At 32.5% G+C, this 6,008-nt stretch overlaps 1 long non-coding RNA gene across 1 annotated transcript; it reads left to right on the top strand.

Annotated features, from left to right (window-relative positions):
* Window positions 1-1,867: 1,867 nt before the first annotated feature.
* On the top strand, window positions 1,868-5,128 carry LOC120071743. The gene is made up of 4 exons (XR_005480327.1): window positions 1,868-2,307; window positions 4,522-4,632; window positions 4,725-4,813; window positions 4,920-5,128. It is a non-coding gene; the product is annotated as an uncharacterized LOC120071743 (long non-coding RNA).
* Window positions 5,129-6,008: the final 880 nt, after the last annotated feature.

The raw sequence follows: 6,008 nt of genomic DNA, 5'->3' as shown, positions 1-6,008 counted from the left end.
ACGTGTGGAGTAGAAGGACGGGTGTTTCTGATGACGGATGGCTACAGACGTGATCGGACAGTGACGACGCTTCTCCTGAGATGGTTGGTGAGGAAAACGGCCACTCAAACTTGATGACTCAACTTAAACCCCAACTTTGTGAGAAGTGTAAACCCTAATGTAGCTGTTGAACGAATATTCTAAACCCTAAACTACTCTGATACCATGGACTCAATAGTTTTAGAGAGAATAATAATCTTATTCACTTAATTAGGTTGAAGATACATATATATAGGCAATTAAGAAACCCTAATTTAGAAAATATAAAATTACGATAAAGGATAACTAATTATAATTACAATATAAATACATATCAATAAATACATATCATAACAAGATCGTTATTGGTGAAGCTGGCGACCAACCTTGCAGGCTATATAGTCACCCACATAGGGAGGAATCATATCGCTGTTAGCAAAGCTGGTGATCACCCTTGTAGGCTACACAGTCACCCACCTAGGGGCTTTGTCTATAAAGAGTCAGATCGTTGTTGGTGAAGTTAGCAACCACTCATGTAGATTACATAGTCACCCACATAGGAGTTGTATCTAGGAGGAGTCAGATGGTTGTTGATGAAGCTGGCGACCACTCGTGCAGGTTACATAGTCACCCACATAAAGGTTGTGTCTTGCAAGAGCCAGATCATTGTTGGCAAAGTTGATGACCACCTCTGCAGGCTACACTGTCACCCACATAGGGGTTGGATCTAGTAGGAGTCAGATCATTGTTGGTGGAGTTGGCAACCACCCCTGCAGGCTACACAGTTGGCCACATAGATGTTGTGTCAGGAAACAGATCGTTGTTGATGGAGTTGGCGACTACCCCTGTAAGCTACACAATCACCCACTAGGGGCTGAGTAAGAATAAGATCATTGTTGGTGAAGCTGGCAACCACCCTTGCAGGCTACACAGTTCTAACAGGAGTCAGATCATTGTTGGTGGAGCTGGCCATATAATCACCCAGGGGGGAAGCATGTCAAACATTCAAGGATATATCCACTAGGGGTATACAAAAAATATGATTCTTTAATATATATTATATATATATAATATATAATATATATATATATATATATATTATATATATATATAAATATGGGGAAAAATAAAAAAAGAAGAAAAAAAGTAAACGGGGAAAAATGTGAAAAGAAGAACAAGAACAAAGGAAAAAAGCAAAAAAAAAAAAAAAAGAAGAGGAAAAGGACAAAATGTGGAAAAAAAAGAGAAAGAAATAACAAAAGGAAAAAAGAAGAAAGAAGAAATGAAGAAGAAAAAAGATAAAAGAAAATAGAAGAAAGAAAAAAAATAGGAGAATATAGTAGGAGTGGAAGATGAGAATGAAAAAGATGTATGTGGTGAACCCTATTTATAGAGGTCAAGATAGATTTTAAAAGATTTTGATAAGATTTGAATCAAAATATCTTATCTTTTAAATTTGAATTTAAGATTATTGGTGAGTTTGAATGGATTAGTCTTAAATCAAATGATATCAAAATGAGTTATTTTCTAATATAGGAAAATGAACAGTAAAATATCACAGTCTATCCGTGATAGACCGAGATAGACAGCGACATATGGGGTTGTCAGAAAAATCCGCAGGGTCAAGTCCTCGTGGGGCCTCAATCCGATCGGGTCGGAAAATCTCTGGTTTGACTGAGGGATGTGGTCAAACCGAGGATATTATTCGTCCAGGTATATTATTGGGAGTTGTATCCTCATACCGTCCCTGACGCCAACCCCGACCTTGACCCCCATTTATTATATATATATAGTAATTTAGATACAACTCCCAATTAATTCTACCCAAAGCCCAAAATCCAAAATAAAACTCCCAATTAATAATTCTACCAAAAGTCCAAAGTTCGAGCCCAACTCTCAAGACCCAAGCTTTAAACCTAAAAACCCCAACAACCTAACACTATTTTTTTTCCTTTTCAGAATTCCAATCTCCTTAGCTTCACCTTCACGCCTTCCACTGCGTTGCGTTGGTTGATCTGCTCAGTTCACGTTCTCCTGTGCAACTGCGCCTCTGCCTCTTAGACTCAGTTCACGCCATCCTTTACGCTGACCGATCTGCTCAAGCCTCAAGACGTTGACTCCTCCCCATTTCCGTCAACTTTGTTTTGCCTGATCTACTCAAGCTTCAAGTCGGTTCTGTCTGTTGACTCCGTTCAAGATGTTCCCGTCATGTCGACGTCAGTTCAAGTCGATTCTAATCGTTCATGTTGAACCTGTTCACGTCTGTTCAAGTCGGGTCTGCCGTTCAATGTAAGTTACTAACACTTTTTTTTTTTTTTTTAATTAGATCTTTGTTTGTTAAAATGTTGAATTTATTTGTTGTTAAAATTCTTAAAATGTTGAAATTATCTGTCATTAAAATTGTTAAAATGTTGAAATTATTTATGGTTACATTTTTCTTAAAATGTTGAAATTATTTGTAGGCTTGTTAAATTTTTTGTTAAAATGTTGAAATTAATTGTCGTTGATATATATGGAATTTATTAAGTTTGCTACATTGGTGGTGGTTGTTAAAAATTCAAATGGTTAATTCTATAAAATTGAATACTAAAATAATTAAAAAAAATGCTACGAATTTGAGAGTTTAGGTCTTCAATTTATATAAATTTTAAAATTAGGTCCGAATATAGATAGTCTTTAAAATTAAATAGACTTTATAATTATGTCTTCAAATATAGATAGACTTTGTAATTTAATACAAAAATAGGTCACAAGCTTATTCTTGCTTTATTTTGTATAACTTGATAGGTTTCAAAGAACAATGTCTTCATCACCAACCCCAATTTTAACTTCATGCTCCTCAAATGACGATAATTTGAATGTTCATGATTATGTTATTTTTTGTGAAGAGGACATTAAGAAGGGGTCTTTAAAAAGGATATTGATATCGGTTGTTTGGAATCATTTGAAGAAACAAAAAATAAATGTAGTAGACAATGCTATTTGTAATTATTGCAAACAAAAATTAGGGGTGAAAGTAAAAATGGAACCAAACATTTACATGGCCATATCAAGATATGGCCCTATAAAGGGCAAAAGGACATACGACAATCCCTATTGAATCCTAACATAGTGAAGAACAATACATTGGGTTTATCTTTATATAACTTCGACCAGGAACTTGTAAAAAAAGCATTAGCTAGGATGATAGTCAAACATGAATATCCTCTCTTGAGCATGAAGGTTTTAGGGAATTTTGTAATGTCATCCAACCATTATTTAAGATGGTATCAAGAAACACAATGAAGGAGATCTTGAAAATTTACGAGATTGAGAAGTTAAAAACCATGACATTGTCGAATGAGATCAAAGGAAAAATTGCCCTTACAATGGACATGTGGACTTCCAACCACCAAATAAAAGGTTATATAGTTGTCGCTGCACATTTTGTTGATGATAGTTGGGTTTTGCGAAATAAAATAATCAGATTTATATATGTCCTTTCTCCACACACTTCTGAGATGCTTCATGAAGAAATAATGGAATGTCTGTTAGACTGGAATATTAACCGAAAATTGTCATATGTAACTGTAGATAATTGTAGTACAAATGACTCCATGGTTAATATGCTTGTTGATAGTCTGTGTGGAAACTTAATATTGGATTGGAGTTTATTCATATACAGTGTTGTGCTCATGTTCTAAATTTAATTGTGAAATATGGGTTGGCAGTGATGGAAGATGGGATTGAAAGAGTTCGTAGTAGTGTGTTTTTTGGTGCATACATAAAAAAAGAAAGGAGAAATTTTAGAAAAAATGAATGTTTATGATGGTTGGATGTTAAGTCTTGATTGTTGTATTAGGTGGAATTCTACATATTTTATTTTAGCCATTGCTTTGAAGTACAAGACTGTTTTTTATTGAATAGAACCAAAGTAAAATGTTTTGCCTTTGGATCAAGATTAAGTATTAACAAAAGAGATACGTGAGAAATCGAAAATATCTCATCACATGATTGAAATATTCTCTGGATTCAAATATCCTACTGCTAATCTTTTCTCCAAAAATTTGTAAACTGAAATTGGCTATTTCTGACTAGACGAATTCTGGCTTTCAAGAACATGTCTTCAAATATGATTTCAAAGTTTGATAAGTATTGAAAGAAAATTCATGGGGTTAGCTGCAGTTTTAGATCTATGTTACAACTGAGTTTTACTTTCCTAGAATTTATTAATATACTTTTTTTCTTGAAGTAGAAAAGATTAAAAAAACTTTGTTCAGATTTGAAAAAAGAATATCAGCTGAGCATGAAGGTGAAGGTGATGATACTCGCTCTAAACATTTAGATGGAATCACAGAATATAGAATTTGATGATTTTAATGATTATGACTTGTTTGTATCAAACTCCAATAATATAAATCAGAAGCAATAGTTTGATGCATATTTGGATGAACCTGTCTTACATCTGATTTTGACATTATGAGTTGGTGGAAATTGAATGTGGTCAAGTATCCCATTTTACAGGAAATTGCAAGTCATATTAACCATCCCGTTATCTACTGGATCTTTGATGTGCACTGACAATAGAATCTTTGATGTGCACTCAAAATTGAATTGCAACTGAAATTTTGACAGGTACGTCAATTTGTTTATTGTGTTTTACCTCTCTTTAGCATTTAATATATTAATAAATATTTTCTTTTATTATAAATATGTGACGACATAAGGTACTAGCACGGAAAAGAAATGGCTAAACATTTAGCAACTGTTTTAGAAAGATGCAGACGATTCTGATGCAGATGGAGTGGTAACTGAGGTATGCTCAATGATTAATATTATTTTTTTATGACACTTTTTAAACTTGTTGTCTAGTTATTTTTTTGTGATATTATTTATTGATTATATTTTAAATAACAATTAAGGATGGGGTGATACCAAGAAAGGAGAAAATTTTGAATGTAAAGTCATCAATGAAGAGAGAAAGACGAGCAATTTATGATTATGGTTGTTGTATTTGTAATTGTATAAGACATTGCCTTAAATTGACTTCCAACTTTTAGTCGAACTTTATTTAATTTAAATTGTAAACTTATTTAATGGATTTGTAAGGTTCTAAATTGTGTTTATTTCATGGATCAATCTACTAAATTTTGTTTATTTTTTTTGTAGACTATTGCAATTTTAAATAAAGTGACTCAAATTAAAAATATATATATATCAATAGGGAAATCCCCACAAGGAAATGGGGAATCCTCAGTCAGGGATGGGGTGAGGAGCCAGGGACGGGGGACCCCCCGTCCCGCCTCGAGCCCATTGTCGACCCTAGCAATAAACTACTATCTTAGTCTATCATCACACAGATAAATAGAGATGGTAGTCTATTACTGTCTATCGCAATTTATCACAGATAGACTGTGATACTTTGCTATTAGTTGTAAATATTTTTAACAGTTTTGTCATTTAAAATAATTTTCCTATAAAAAAACCATTTACATCAATTTTAAATTTGGGCATATTTCAAATTTTATCTCAAATTCATCTCAAATTAAAATTTGGTCATATTCCAAATTTTATCTCATTCAAATCAAATTTAGCTTTTATCCTCAAACCAAATCAAATTGAGAGTAAAATCTAAAATTTATTTCAAATTAAAATTGGTCATATTCCAAATTCTATCATAAATTCAAATCGTTCAACTTTGAGACTAAATTATGAATAAAATCTCAATTTAAAATTTGATCATATTTTAAATTTTATCTTAAGTCAAATCATCCAAATTTAGCCTTTTATCATTGAAGCAAAATTAAATTAGGGATAAAGTCTCAAATTTATCTCAAAATAAAATTTGGCCATATTCTAAATTTTATCTCAAATTCAAATCAAGTTTAGCTTTTATCCTCAATCCAAATCAAATTGGGAGGTAAAATCTCCAATTAAAATTTGGTAATATTCCAAAGTTTATCCTAAATTCTAGTTAAACTTATTTACTAAATTCATAATTTGATTGTCAC

The sequence above is a fragment of the Benincasa hispida genome, chromosome 2 (genome assembly GCF_009727055.1).
Source record: "Benincasa hispida cultivar B227 chromosome 2, ASM972705v1, whole genome shotgun sequence".
NCBI lineage: Eukaryota > Viridiplantae > Streptophyta > Magnoliopsida > Cucurbitales > Cucurbitaceae > Benincasa > Benincasa hispida.
Note: the sequence above shows the minus strand (reverse complement) of the source record. Positions and strands in the feature narration are given on the sequence as shown.